Here is a 16,128-nt window from a genome sequence, read left to right on the forward strand (position 1 = left end):
CTCTTTATCCTTTTCCTCCTACATTAGATATATGGCTTGCTTATTTGTGGACTTAGGTTTTCTTGGACCTTACTAAGTATTCTGTTTCTGTTTCTTTCCTCATTTGTCAAATAAACAAGCAAACAAAGAGACAGGGAAACACAAACAAAACATGCTATCCTCTGTGAAAGAAGCTAGGGCTACTGACTGGTCCTCCAAAGGACAGATGGTGTCAGCTGGTTTCTATTGCTTTCTGTCAGCTGCTGAGGGTTTAAGTTCAGGCTGTGATATGACAACAAACATGGTCAGTGAGGCCATAGGTTTTGACCTTAGCAGCACAATTTTCTCATCCTCTAAACATGAAAATGATTTGTGTTTTGGTTCATAGCATTGGTTAAAACATCTAATTGGTTTAAAATTTTTAAAGTACCTTGTGTTTTCATTGTATTTTATGCTCTTTCTGAACTATATGTGATTCTTGCTTAAACCATTAAGGCATGTTTCTTTCTTTTTTTTAGTTTTTATTTTAAAGAGAATAAGACAAAAGAAGACAGAACAAAGCAGATCAGATCAGAGCAATGTAAGCAACACAGTAATTCACCACAAGACAACCCGGTAGGTACCATAATGTCTCTTTCTTTGAAATAGTTGAGCATACCTTCACATACAATAGTATCAAACATAACAAAATACTATAAAAACATTTAGGAGAATGAAAGTATTACAGGACATTCAGAACCAAATAACAGAAAACGAACAATGGCTACTAAATTCTCATTTTCCATAAAAATTTGTTTATACTACCACACATATTAAAATCCAATAAGATACAACATGATAGAACCAATGGAAACAGAAGAAGAAAAGCGTGGTAGGACTTCAAAACAAGATGATATTAAATCAACAATGGCTGTCATAATGTCTTGTTTTCTTCAAAATAGCTGTTCATACCATCATACATGATAAAATCAAACAAAACAGAATAAAACCATTCCAATTAATGAACAAAGACATTATAAGGCTTCAAAGAAATGTAATGGGGAATCATGATTACCACAAACTCTTATGTACTCTTACCATTTCTTACACTAGCAAGACTATACAGTATTCAAGCATGTGAGTTTGATTTATTTCACTTATGAGTATGGTCTCAAGTTGAATCCTTTTATTTATAAATATCTCTATGTGATCATTCTTTATAGCTGAGTAGTACTCCATTGTATAAAAATACCACAACTTTTTAATCCATTCATCAGTTGATTGACACTTAGGTTGTTTCCAAGCTCTGGCTATTACAAATTGTGCTGGTATAAACATGGGTGCACATATATCACTGTGGTATGATGTTTTCAATTCTTCTGGGAATATGCCTAGAAATGGAATAGCTGGGTCAAATGGGACTTCCAATCCCAGCTTTTTGAGGAATCTCCAGACTGACCTCCACAATGGTTGCACCAGTCTACATTCCCATCAACAGTGCAGAAGAGTTCCTTTTCCCACATCCTCTCCAGCATTTGTTGTTGGTAGTTTTCTCGATCCAGGCCATTATTTCATGGAATCTCAGTGTGGTTTTAATTTTCATTTCTCTAATGACCCATGATGATGAACACTTTTTCGTGTATTTATTTTCCATTTGTATTTCTTCATCTGAGAACTGTGTATTCATCTCAGATGCTCATTTTTGGATTGGGTCTTTGAATTTAGGGGGTCTGTTTTTTAAAAAATTCTTTATATGTTTTAGACAGAAGTCCTTTGTCTGAGGGACAGTTCACTAAAAATTTTTCCCAGTTTGTGGGTTTTCTTTTCACTATCCTGGAGATTTCTTTTGACATACAGAAACTTTTTAATAAGAGGTGATCCCAGTTATTGATTCTGGGAAGTATTTCCCATGCGATTTGAGTCCTGTTCATGAATTCTCTACCTACCCCTATGTGTTCAAGGTTTTTACCAAATTTGTCTTCCAACAGATTTAGTGTTTCTATTTTAATATACAGATATTTCATCCATTTAGATTTTAGTTTAGTATATGGTGATAGGCATGGGTCTAGTTTTAGTTTTTGGCATATGGAGAGCCAGTTTTTCCAGTACCATTTATTAAAGAGACTGTCCTTCCAGAGAACATGTTTGGCCCCTTTATCAAAAATAAGGTGATTGAGTGTGTTGGTAGTTGTAGTTGTATCTTCTAATTTATTCTATTGATCTTCAGATCTGTTTTTATTCCAGTACCATGTTGATTTTATTACAGTAGCTTTGTAATATAACTTCAAATCAGGGATTGTGTTGCCTCCTGCCTTACTTTTGCTGCTTAGAATTGTCTTTGCTATTGTAGGTCTCTTCTGGTTCCAGATGAACTTTAGGAGTGATTTCTCTAGATCTATGAGGTATGTTGATGGTATTTTCATTGAGCTTGCATTGAATCTGTATAACAGTTTTGGGAGAATGGCCATTTTCACAATATTTATTCTTCCTATCCGTGAGCAAGGGATGTCTTTCCATTTTCTGAGATCCTTCTCAATTTCTTTTTTTTTTTTTTAGGGTATTAGAACTTTCCCTGTATAGATCTTTTGCTTCTTTCATGAGATTAATCCTAAGTATTTCATTTTTTTTGGATGCTAGTGTGAAGGGTGTGGCTTCTCTTATTTTTCTGTCAGTGATTTTGTTGTTAATGTATAGAAATGCTATTGAGTTTTGAGTACTGATTTTGTATCCAGCTACATTGCTGAATCTATTTATTATATCTAGGAGTCTTTCAATGGAGCTTTGGGAGTCTTCTATGTAAAGTATTATGTCATCCACAAATAATGATAATTTAACTTCTTTTTTTCCTATGTTTACTCCTTTTATTTCTCTCTCTTGTTTAATTGCTCTGGCTAGTATTTCATGTACTATGTTGAATAGGAGCAGTGATAAGGGACTATCCTTGTCTTGTGCCTGATTTTAAGGTAAAGGCCTTCAGTTTTTGGCTGTTTAATATGATGCTGGCTATGATTTATCATAGATGGGCTTTATCGTATTGAGGTAAAAACCATCTATTCCAATTTTCTGTAAAGTTCTTATCACGAATGAGTGTTGGACCTTATCAAAAGCTGTTTTTGCATCTATAGAAACATGTGGATTCTTGCTTTTGGCTCTGTTGATATACAGTGGATTACATTTATTGATTTACATATGTTGAGCAATCCTTTCATGCCTGGGATTAATCCCACGTGGTTGTGGTGTATAATCTTCTTGATGATTTGCTGCATCCTGTTTGCCAATATTTTATTGAGGATATTTGCATCTGTATTGATTAGGGAGATTGGCCTGTAGTTCTCTATTTTAGTTGGGTCTTTCTCAGGTTGGTACTAGAATAACATTTGCTTCCAGGAATGACTTAGGAAGAATTGTTTCCCTTTCAATTTCACTGAAGAGTTTGAGGAGTGTCGGCATTAAGTCTTCTGCGTATTTATTGTAGAATTCTACAGTGAATCCGTCTGAGCCTGGGCTCTTTTTTGTAGGTAAGGACTTAATTATATTTTCAATTTCATTAATAGAAAGTGGATTATTTAGCAGTTTTACATCTTCTTGACCCAGCTTTGGTACTTTATAGTTTCTAGAAATCTGCCCATTTCTTCTGTGTTGTCAAACCTATGAGAGTAGAGGTTTTTGAAATAGGTGCTGATGATCTTCTCTATTTCCACAGAGTCTGTAGTGATTTTACCTTTTTCATTCCTCATTGCATGAATTTGAGCTTTTTATTTCCTTTTTAAAATAAGATTGGCTAGGGGCTTATCACTTTTATTTAGTCTTTCAAAAAACCAACTCATTGATTCATTGATTCTTTGGATTGTTTTCTTAGTCTGTATTGTGTTAATTACTGCTTTGATTTTTGTAATTTCCTCTCCTCTTTTGGCTTTGGGCTTGACTTGCTCTTCTTTTTCTAGGTGCTTGAGGTATAGCATCAGGTTGTTTAGTTGTTTTCATTCTGTTTTCCTGATGTGGGAACTCAGTGCAATAAATTTTCCTCTAAGAATTGCTTTCATTGCATCCCACAGATTCTGGTAAGTTGTATCTGCATTTTCATTTTCTTGTAGGTATTGTTTAATTTCTTCTTTAATTTCCTCTGTGACTCACTGAGTGCTAAAGAGTGTATTATTCAATTTCCATGTTTTTGCAGTTTCTTTTATCATTAATTTCTAGTTTCATGGCATTATGATCTGATAACATGCATGGAATAGTTTCAACTCTTTTGCATTTACTTAAGTATGTTCTGTGGGTAGTATATGATCAATTTTAGAGAATATTCCATGTATTGATGAGAACAATGTATATTCTGATGTTGTTGGATGGAACACTCTGTTTACATCTGTCAAGTCTATTTGTTCACTGATGTGATTCATTTCTGGTATTTCTTTACTGATTTTCTCTCTGGTTCATCTGTCCCTTGGTGTCAATGATGTATTAAGGTCTCCTATTATAATTGTGTTATTGTTTATTTGATTTTTAATTTCTGTTAATACTTGTTTTGTATAGCTGGGTGCTGTGGAATTTGGTGCATATATATTTAAGATTGTTATCTCTTCCTCTTGAAGTTTTCCCTTAACTAGTATGTATTGACTTTCTTTATCTCTTTGGATCATTTTTAGTCTGAAGTTTACAGTGTCTGCAAACAGACTAGCTGCCCCTAATTTTTTTTGGGTTCCTGTTGCATAATATATTGTTTTCCATCTGTTGACCTTCAGTCTATGAGTTTCCTTTTGGGTCAGATGGGTTTCTTGTAGACAGCATATGGTTGGATGTTGTTTCTTGATCCATTCTGCCAATCTGTTTATTTCAATTGGTGAATTGAGGCCATTTACATGTTATATATTGCTTTGTTTTTGACATGTTATCTTTCTGCAGTTGTATCATTACCTTTTCATTCTGTTTAATTGTCTGCCTTGCTTAGTGGTGTTTTTCCTATGTGTATCTAGAATGTCTTGCAGTATTCTTTGCAGGGTTGCCTTAGTGGTCATGAAGCTCTTCAGCTGTTCTTTGTTGTGGAAGTATCTTACTTCTCCATCCATTTTGAAGGACAGTTTTTCAGGGTACGTCAGTCTGGGTTTGGAAGTAGTTTTCCCTTAGGATCTGAAATACTTTACTCTATGCTCTGCTTGACTTCATTGTGTTGAGAAGTCTGCTGTGATTGTGATATGCTTTCCTTTGTAGGTAATCTATCTTTTCTCTCTAACAGCTTTTAACTTTCTATTCTTATGTTGGATTTTTGGGATGGTGATTGTTATATGTCTGAGTGTAGTTTTATTTTGGTTATGGCTATTTGGAGTTCTATATACTTCAGTAATCCATATGTCAGTTTCCATTCTCATGTTGGGGAAATTTTCAACTATTACTTTTGTAAATAGCCTCTTGATATCATTTGTGTTATCATCCTCTTTTTCATTTATCCCTATCAATCTTATATTGTTTTTCTTTGTACCATCTTTCAGCTGTTGAATTATTTCCTGATCCCTTGTTATTTTTAAAAGATCTTTCCTTTCCTGTTCACTAGCTGCAATCTTGTCTTTGAGGTCTGAAATTCTATCTTCACTTTTGTTGAGGTAGTTTTGATGACTTTCAATGGAATTTTTTGTTTCTTTTATATCTCTTTTAAACTGCTTCATGTATTCTGTTTGTTTCTTATATTGTTCATCCAGGGATTCTATCTTTTTGCATTATTCCTCTCATTTTTTAACTATCTTCTTTAGATGTGTTCAGCATTTCTTGCATGACTTTTATCATTTCTTTTTTTACCTGAGAGATGGTTTCTAATCTGCATTCCTTCAAAGCTTCCTGGAGTTGCTTCTTTACCTCAGTTGCTATTATTTCAGTTATTTCACACTGGGGGAATTCATCTCCCTCTGTTTGGGGCTCCCCATGCTGTATTATGTTGAATTCTAAGTTGACTATCTCAGGGAGCTTTTGTAGCCAGCTGCTATCTATCCACCATCTTTGCTCTGCCCTATTAAGTTGCATTTGTCAACACACATAGGTTTGTCAGGCTCATGTCTTTGGTTCTCTATGACTTCCAGAAGATAGTAAAACATTTAGGCCATTGGGTTGGTCATCATGCCACTGTGTAATTCTTGCTTACCATGAATCTCTGTAGCTTGATGCTTATATAGTGATATGTTTGTCTTTTTGCCTTGTGCTTGCATCTCTCCTAGGAACTAATAAGGAGAAGTGGCTGAACAAAAGCAGGTCTCATGTATGCCTGGGACCAGTGGTGGACTCTCCAACTAAGATCCTCAATCTTTCCAGAATGCCTTATGCTATGGGTGGCAGCACATTCTTTGCTCTGCAGTGTCACTGAATGAATGGAATCATGAAGTATTCAAGGTACTGAGAGGGCTGCACTCCCTCCAGAGGCTCTGGGGTAAATCCTTCCATGTCTCTTCCAGCTTCTGGTAGCTTCCAGAGTCTTTGAGTTGTGCCAACATTATTGCAATCTCTGCCTCTGTCCATGTATGGCCTTTTCCTCTTCTGCCTGTGTCAAATCCCTCTGCTTATCTCTTATATGGATACATGTGATAACCTGGACAATCCAGGATTTTCTTTCCATTTCAAGACCCCTAACTTTGGCTGGGGATTTGGCTCAGCAGCATAAGCGCCTGCCTTGCAAGTGCATGGTCATGAGTTCAATCCCTGGTACCGGTAAAAAAAAAAAAAAAAAAAAAAAGAAGAAGAAGATCCCTAACTTGATCACATCTGCAAAAATTCTTTTTCCTAATAAGCTAGTATTTGTGGTTTCAGAGAATAGGATCTGATATTTTTGTGGCCACTGCTGAGACCATGAAAGCAGACTTGAAGGTAAAATCTTGCTTTCACCTTTTCAGAAGAAGCACTCTTTTAAAAAGAGTGATATGCCTGCAGCTACATTTCTTTGAGCAGGTTGATGCCTCAGTCTTGTTCTCAGGCACAGACCTGAAAGGGTCTTGCTTGAAAGGCCAGGCAGCATCTCACTTTTCCCAGTAATTGTGACTTATTCCAAACTATAATAGAAAACATAACTTCTAGCTGTGATCGAGGGACTTCCAGGCATAACACTAACATCTGGATGAAAAGCAAATTAAACAAACAGAAGAAACCCCAGCCAATTTACCACATGCTGTTTTCTTGTGCTTGGGGTACAGCAACTCTGTGGAGGTGGCTGTGAGAAAAGGAGGGGCAGGTGTCCCCTTACCCGCATGCAACTCTGGAAGGTCATAGGTGGCAGCAAGGTCAGCCTGCCATCAGGAAGATGGAACCATTGGTGGTCTGGAGTTGAGAGCACTTCTTCAGGAGTAGGTGAGTTGAGAAAAGAGAAAGAGTTTTGAATGTAGGATTTGTGTCCAGAAACTTGGAGAGGAGAATGAGGACAGAACTAGCTGCAAATGCAGTGTCCTGGCTCCTTCAAGCAGCCATATTAAAGATCAAAGGGACAAAGACTGTGCATTCCAGACAGAATCAAGGAGCAGCGCACAGCTATGAAAGCATTCTTGGCTGTCAGACCCTTGAGTACAGTGAGCAGGCTCTCTGCACGCCACTCAGCCTTCTGCCCACTGAGTCAAGAGTGCTGGTTTTAGTCTTTACAGGGTCTGGGCTATAATGAGGGACATTTTCAGTGCAATCAAAAGGAGATGCTTCAGTGTGGTGGCTCTTTTCTGCTTGTCTGGGACATCTGGGGACCTCTAGGAATAGGAGAACATGAAGAGCTGGTCTCTTGAATTTCTGACCCTTCGAGAGCAACTTAACCCATTTGGGTATGGGGCAGGGCTTTTGGAACAATCACCTGGTGGAGAGGTCTCATGTTCCTGAGAGCTGAAGATGCTAGTTCCTAATTAGAGAGGGCAGCTAGAGCTGTGCCTGACCAGGTGTGCCTGATGAAAGGGGCCAAGAAAGGGGCCAGAGCCTGAGCCTAGGTTGATGATTGGTCTCTCCTCTCAAATCGTAGTGATTTACCACATACCTAGCAGCTAACTTGAAGATTTGATGGGCTAACACATGCAGGCCATGCTGATGTGGTCAAAGCTCATCTGAGAACCATTATCCACATGTTCACATGAATGGTATAACTGCAATTAGGAGCCCAAGTCTTGAACTCAAGTGATTTTGCCAATTGTTAGTGGTGTGACTGGGGATGTCAGCTTTTCCCCCTGGAGATATGATAATAATGGTCACTTTTTAAATCACTGGTGAGAATTGCATAAGATAACATTTGTGAAAAACTAGTTTACTGATTTGCCTATAATACATGTTCATAAATGTTAGCTATTCTGACTGCTATTATAAAAGCATTCACTGAGAAGATTCCCTATTCTCTTTTTCTTACTTTGCCTCCTCTTACTTGTCTTTTCTTATGGGTTGGCATGTGTGCGTGTAGGAGTGGGGGAACAGGGAAAGAATTCTCACTAGGGTGAGAGCTTACTTATCTAGATTGACACAGTTAATTTGGGGATTATTTGTGCTATGAGGCAATTGTTAATGAAAAAATCCCAACTCAAAAATAATGAACTACTGAGTTTCTGAGGAAATCACTAGCTAATATACCTATTAAGCCCTGCCTTTCACAAGCACTCATGGGTGTGGATCTTTGTACCACACATATAGTCTGCAGGCTCCACCTTGTCTCACCCCATCTCCTCCCAAAGGCGCAGATTTCCAGATTCACTTGTTTTTCCAATGTGGGCAGGTCTACCTGACTTTGGAAACCTTATCATCAAATGAAGCAGAAATCCTAGCCCATCATAAGTGCTCAGTAAAATTGGTTGAACAGTTTAGCTTGCTTCAAAGGCAATCTGTGAGCTTTGTTAGATCATGAAAGAAAAGAAGCTAGACACTTTTTTTCTTTTCATGTAAGGAAGGGTTTTCTCAGGCTCAGAGTGAAAGTTCATATGCAGTTGTCCAGGTGACATAACTTAGATGTGCAAATGAAAGCTGCCACTTAAAGACAGAGCCCTCCTCTTTCCCTACCAGCTACAGCAAAAGGTATATGTGCTTAGAAGTCAGCACCATGACTTCCAAAATTGGCTCCATTGTGGACTGTGGGGCATGAGCTTATTCCACAGAACCTCAATCATTCCATTGATACAGATGACACCTACCTTGAATGATGCTTGAAAAATTTAAATGAGATATAGTAATACATATGCCTGAGTTCAAGTGAGGATTTATCCATTGATTCCAAGGAATCAACCTTCTTTTTGAGGTTGCACAAAGGCTTCCTATTTTAGGGAACTCTGCTGGTTACTTTGTTTTGAACAGTAAGGCATGGCCATTCATGGGCCACAGGGAGGGGAACAAGAAGGCAGCCACTTCCTATGAATTACATGTGTGGGCCACAGGTAGGACAACCAGACACCAGCCCCTCCCAGTGCGCGGGCTAGGAGACAAAAAGAGCCAAGCTCCCCTCCCCTATGATGAGTGACCAGCTGATCTGGAGAAACATCTGGACATGATAGCTACTGAAGTAAAATACAGCTTAATGGTTGTAGTGTTTAGTGTTTCACTGACTTTGCAGACCTAAAGTGGGTAATCTACTCATCTATTTAGAGGCTAACAATCTGCAGTATTTCATTTATGGGGGATCTTCTTCTGAAGGTGCTAGCCACTGTTAATTATTTTTTATCTTATTTTAAAGTCTTGTGTCATTTTCATTGTTTTGTTCGGTTTTATTTTATTTTGTCTTGTTTGATTTCACTATATCTGATGGCATGGGCAACTATTTCAAAGATAACAAGATATATTATGGTAGCTATTTTGGATTTACTATTATCTTGTTTTGAAGTCCTGCATTGTGTGTATTGTTTTATTTTTTATTGGTTCTATTCTCTTCTGTTTGTTTGATTTTTCTATGTCTGATGGTATGGGCAGGTAGTTTGAAAACAACAAGCAGTATTATGGTAGCCATTATTGATTTCCTATTGTCTTGTTCTAAAATCTTGTATTGCTTATGCTGATTTGTTTTGATTAGTTTTATTATGTTGTATTTTGCTTGATTTTATTCTATTTAAAATTAAAAAATTATAGAAACAAAACGACAACAAAAACCCCAGTAGAGTCATGTTTGGGTAAGGCCCTTCCTGAAACAACCTAAATCAATGCTTATCTGAGTGGCTTTGGACACCTTAGATAGAATCAATGGGAAGGTGATTATTATTGAAACTAGGCTTTCTGCTTGCAAGATATGGATAAAATTTTAAACAAGCCCTTTGAGGATCATTTTTAGATCATAAATAATCACCCAAAGGAAGAATGAAAGAACTCTTCTGATGTTACAAGTTGCTTTCTTTCCTCCTCCCCTCCCTTCCTTACAGCCTTAGCCCCTGGGGCTATGTGTGGCTGGCAGCAATCTGGACATTGCCAATGACAAGACACTTTATTGTGGAACTGAAGTCATTTACAGAGACTGGATTTCTCTGGGATGGAACATTTGAGGAAGAAACATCATTTGAAGAGGTTAACCTGGTAATAATACAAGGAATGGTTTCAGAGAGGAAGATGACTTATTAGCAATTTCTTTAGAATGGTAGAGGAGGGGAATTAGGAAAGTCATTAGGCCTTTAGGAGTTACCTAATAATGGATGGCAGTAGCCAAAGAGGGCACTCCCTTTTCTGCAGTTACCTCCTAAGAACTGCCAGGGTACCAGCCATAGGAAAGATGAGGGGAGGCTTTTGCAGGCAGGAGACAATTCCTGGTAGGGCTGTGATGGTGCACCATGTCCTACTTCTTAGTTAGCTGGTGCTGATACCTTATAGGAGGTGAGGAGTCAGTAGTGTCCTGGCCCTGCCACCCCAGGAAGCAGGTTGCTTTCTCTCTGTGGGAAGGCATTTCCCCTGGGTGACTGCAGGTGAGCAGTGAGTCCCCACAGGCAGTGCAGTGACAGAATCGCTGAGTAACATGTGAGAGGATGAGTCATCTCCGCAGGTGGTGTCCACCAAGTGTGGGCACAGATATAAACACAGGAGAACACTTGCCCCTCACACACCGAGGCAGGCTCGGAGGATTAGCCAGTGACTCAGAATTGGTGGCACAGGTAACCCGCTGACTCACAGATTTGGCTCCTCAGTTCCATTCATAGACATACTTTGGGTTTGGAGGGCAGGTGACTCAGAATGACCCCCTCGAAGGTCTGGGTGTTACAAGTGTTGTCTTTAGTCCTCCAGGTTATCCCAACCTCTGGGTTTCCCTCTTCTGGAGGTGAATCTGGTCATGTTAGACTCAGCCTCCCACTTAGTTTTCTCCCCGGAATTTCTGCCCCATCAGCCTCCCTGTCACAATCACTCTCCACTCAGTGTATTTTTATTGATGTCTTCACATGCTGGCTCCATGCTGGGGCTGGGGACACAGCAGTGGATGAGAACAGACCCTGCCCTCTGGGAGCTCTAGTTGCCTCACAGTTACTATTTTCCACTTGCTTTAAGTGGAAGTTGAGTCAGTTACAGGCACCTCTTCAGACTCCCCTGCCTTACTCAGGGAGCTCACACTTCTGGGTGGTGATGGGCCTAAGCAGCTGGATTTTCTCCTATAAACCCACTTACTAATTCCTACCATCCGAATAGACTGAACCCTCTTCTTTCTATTACATGAATAGCAACTGGGGACTATTAGAATAGCTTGCTGAATATCTGTACTGAGTTTCTTGTATATAGCTAGCCCTACATCTAACTCTGGGATATTGTCTATGTAACAACAGTCACTTCATTTTGAGGGTTTGTGCTTTGTATGTAATTTAATGATCATAATGATCTATGAGTTAAGTTATCATCATGCCATATATTATCATCATGATTGCTTTACATGGCAGGAAACTTAGGTTCAAAGAGGTTAAACCACTCATCAAGGATCACACAGCTTAAGAGGCAATGATTCACCCTGAAAACTGCTGCTCTCAGTGACTTGCACAACACCTCTCAATCCCGAGATAAATCTTCTACTTTCTTGGGAGCATTCTTGTCCTCAGACTACCTCCTGGGTAGCACAACAAGCACAAACTGGTTATAGAAGGAAGGGACAAAATGTAGGTGAGAATATATGGGTTCCAAAAATGAAAATAGAGATTTCTGTGTCCTCTAAGTCTGGTGACCAGGACTTGTGACAGATTGCAAGGTTACTTTTGGACAAGTGGGTGAATTTATCAGACATGTCTTGGTTTCATGGGCTGCTCCCAATGTGGCTGCCCCATTAGGAATGTGGGAAGAGAGGGCCCCTCAGACCGCAGTCTCTGCTTCTGAGTTGAATGGGGTCTCAGAGATCATCCAGTCCAGTCACCTCATGAAGTTAGGCATGGAATACAGGGACACTCTCATCCATTCCAGATAACATCCATGGGTTTCCCTTCTCGGTGCCCTGGCCTCCTTTCCCCACTAACCTATCTTACTATTCTATCCCAGGGCCCTGGGGTACACCCACCCCAACACTTTATGTGTTTTCCCAAGAATCCACAGTCTATTAGTTGCCAAAAATGACATTGCAGAGTGGAAAGTTTAAGTAAAAATCTGACAGAAGAGCAAGGGATGTATTAATCCACAGATGTTCTCTTTTTTCTCTCTTTGTGTTTTATTTTTTCCCCTGAAGAAGCTGTGTTTGACAGAATGGCCATGTTGAATCCTCCTGAAGTATGTTTTCTCATTGTGAGAGGCCTTTAACAGTGGCTTCCTAGCTCTCTCATTGCTTCTGAGGTGTTATTGACTGGTACCACGTATGATACTCCTCAGTTGCATTGTGACAAATGTGGCATATGGAAAAATTTAGATCTTGCAATCAGATTAAAAACTGGGTGAGCCCTGCCTTGCCTGCTCTAGAAGGAGTGAGATCTTGGAGAAATTAGCAGGTCCATCTCTTAACTTCCTTATCTATAACCTGGGAATATTGGGGATTACACATCGACAAGGTATGTGAAGATATCATGCAGGTGTCTCAGGCAGCAAGTGACTCTAACTTTAGTAAGTTAAGAAGAGTTAATAGGCATTATCTGAGAAAGTATAAGGACTTTAACTTCAGGTAAACTACACAATAGGATAGCTATATACACATTTGTGAAATAATCTGGTGTCCATGTTATTTTCTTCAGTGGTTCATGTAAGGAGTGGCTACACGTTTAGGGTACCAGTAGAGCCCAGTGTGAAGGGGCAGGGGTAATGGGAAGATTATATGAGAAGGGGCATTACCTGCACAGTGGTTGGAATATGATACATAAGCGATGCTTATTAAACTGTTCTGGTGGTATTTCCATGTAACTAACAAGGTAATATTTGTTTGGAGCCTCTTCAAAGGGTGATCATTCCCTGGTTCCCCTAAGACTGTTTCCAATTGGTCGGGCTTTGCTTCTACTTTGGCAAGAGGGTTCCTGCAGAGAATGATGCTATTCCATAGAAGTAAATATTCCTTCATCTTTTCTGGAGGATGAGGCTTCATAATTTTGAGTCTTGACCGTACAGAATTTAGTGTAGCATGTGTTGTTTATCTTGGAGCGCACTTGGGTTTGGGGAGAGAGTAGGGTTGATCTTCAAAGTGCCAAAGTGCTTTTGCTGATACTCTTTCCTCTCCTTGGATGGTCTTCTCATTTCTGGTAAGCATACTTCAAGAAGTTTTTAACTTTTATTTTTCCTGCAAAGCCTTCTCCAGTCACCCTCAGAAAAGCCATTGCTCCCTTCTCTATACACACTTCTCGACACACCCTGTTCACACCTCTATTCACACTTGTCTCATGTGAGGGGGCAGCCCTGAGGTTGGCTGGCAGCTTTGCTTCTTCTTTGCCTACCTCTGCATTTTGTGCTTTGTACTTACTGTGCTCCCCTTGGCTTCTCAAGTGTGCCACCCCTTCGCTTGCTTCCATACTTTTATACGTCCTAATCCTTCTGCAGAAGGATTTGCACCTTGTTTCCCACTTCCAGGAGCTGCTGGTAATGCCTGGGGTCAGATGGAAGTGCCCTCTCCTGGGAAGGTGTTCCAGCACTCCTGAGTCTGGGTGGTCCTCCTGTGTTTCTGTGGTATCTTCTCCTAGGCCCATCACACTTTCTGCTGTGGTGTTCATTGTCCCTGCTACACTGTAAACATCTTAGGAAAGGCGCCACACATCTTCCTCCTAATTTATCTCCAACCTTAGCACAGGACTGTGGTAGCTATTCATCATGTTAAAAAATTAAATTGCTTTTCATGTTTGTCTCCTACATGGAGGGCTAGCTCCTTGAGAAGGAGCTGATTTTCATTATCATCATGTCTCCAGTGGTAAACAAAGGGCCTGGTGCTTTTCACTAAGACCGATTTACCACATGAACTCCTAGGCCTGTCACAATGAACTCCAAAACTTCTTTTTTCTTCCTTTTTTAGTTATCAAATTTCATTTTTTAGAGTCAGAGAAGCATGAAACTGGAAGGCATCCCAGATACCTAGCTCATCGCAGAAAGCATCAAACACGCTCACTAGTGGGTGGGCCTGCGTGCCTTTTCTCTCTCCTTTCTTTGCTTCAATGTATTCCCACCCTCGTCCCCTACCAGATGAGCTGTTATTGGCAATTCATGTTTCTGGGCTTTTCTTAGGGCTGAAACTAGCTCTGGTTGCACTTAAGAGCGTGCATGAATCGTGTCTGGGCTTAGACCTGCCGTTGTCAGTAAATGTTCTCCCAAATCTCATCTTTGCAAACTCAACTCTGTCTTCTTCATTTCATTAATATGTTGAGCACCCAGGTCAATGAGAGTCACCCTCTGTGTTCCCAGCTCATTTATTAAAAATGTGGAACAATTTAAATTCTTGCTGCTTTGACTAGAAATCATTGAACACATGTTGTTTCCAGCAGGCTCTGGGATTGGGAGGTCAAGTTTCAGATGCGATTAATTCAGTGTAAAGGTGAGCCTGCCAGACCTGGAAGAAAGAAAAACCGACAGCTGATTTATGGTGTGGCTTTTAAACAAATCATCCCTAAAGCCCAACTCATTTCATGATGGCAGTGGCTCAATTTGTATTGAAGTGTCATCTTTGGATGCTGAATGCTGCCCCTCAGTCAGCAGCTGTTGGAAAGAAATGGAATTGCTTTGGTTTTAGAAATGTCTCCACAATGTTTGGTGAAAGAAACACTTTCAAGTCCCTCTCATATATACTTAATGAGAAAAAATCCCCTGGTGTCTGGGACAAGAGCAATTGTGAATGTAGGTAACCCCACTTGTACATTGTCCTTTGCGTCTGTGACCTGCTACGGTTTCTGTAACCCTAGAAGTGGGTGGACTTAGAGGTTGTGACAGTTCTAGAGGTGAAGCTGCTCTGTGGTTTGGGAGATGCTTCCCTGGCTGTGCAGGTGGAGGGAGTCCTCTCCCTAATTCATGTGTTTCAGTTTACTGTGTGCTGTGCAGGAAATAGAAAGCAGGGAGTGTGTCACAGAGTGTGACCAAAGCCTTCTGCAAAGTCTCACAGAGGGCCGGCCTCCCAGGCATTTTGCATTTAATGACAGACTACTCCAGTTCTCTTTGTTCTTTCTGTTCCAAATGTGAAATGGAATATTTTGCTACCACCCACACACACTGGAGCGTCAGGTAGACCCCCTCATGTGGCATTGCAGGGAGTGGCCCTCGGAATGGAGACAGTCGCTGTCATCGCTTTTGGTCTTCCCTCCAGAGCCCAATAGCAGTGAGTCAGTGGCAGAGAAAGTGGAGTCATTTTTGAAACCCAGACATGCTGCCGCAGGGGCTTCTGCTCCTAGTTAGTGGTCAAACCAGGCAGTAGCTGGCGGGAGGTAGGAGTGAACCGTTTGAGTGGCTAAGAGGGCGGGCAAGACTGAGAGCACTGGCCTCAGACGCAGACACACTCTCTGTGAGGTGAGTGGGTACCCACATGTGCAGACTTTCAGCTGAGTCCTGCAGGGCAATGAGTCTACTCCCATTCTTGGCTTGTAGGCTGCACTCTGCCTCTTTGCCGACTGAGGCTGACACATACTAGAAGACTGCTCTCATGACAAGTGGCCCTTATTCTGGGCATTTGCAGACCAAATGTCTGCTAGCATCTGGAGCTATGAGCCAGAGATGCCAACATCTCTTGGCTGAGTATGACTTTGTGGACTGAGGAATTGAAGGCCATAAAAGGAGAGTTTATATACAAGCAAGGAAACCTGTCTCTTTTCTGCAACATTTAAAAATGAGTTTTCAATATGAAGTCCTTGCTGC

The sequence above is a fragment of the Cavia porcellus genome, unplaced genomic scaffold, assembly GCF_034190915.1.
Source record: "Cavia porcellus strain 051 isolate PalLab524CR breed Dunkin Hartley unplaced genomic scaffold, mCavPor4.1 scaffold_1, whole genome shotgun sequence".
Lineage (NCBI taxonomy): Eukaryota > Metazoa > Chordata > Mammalia > Rodentia > Caviidae > Cavia > Cavia porcellus.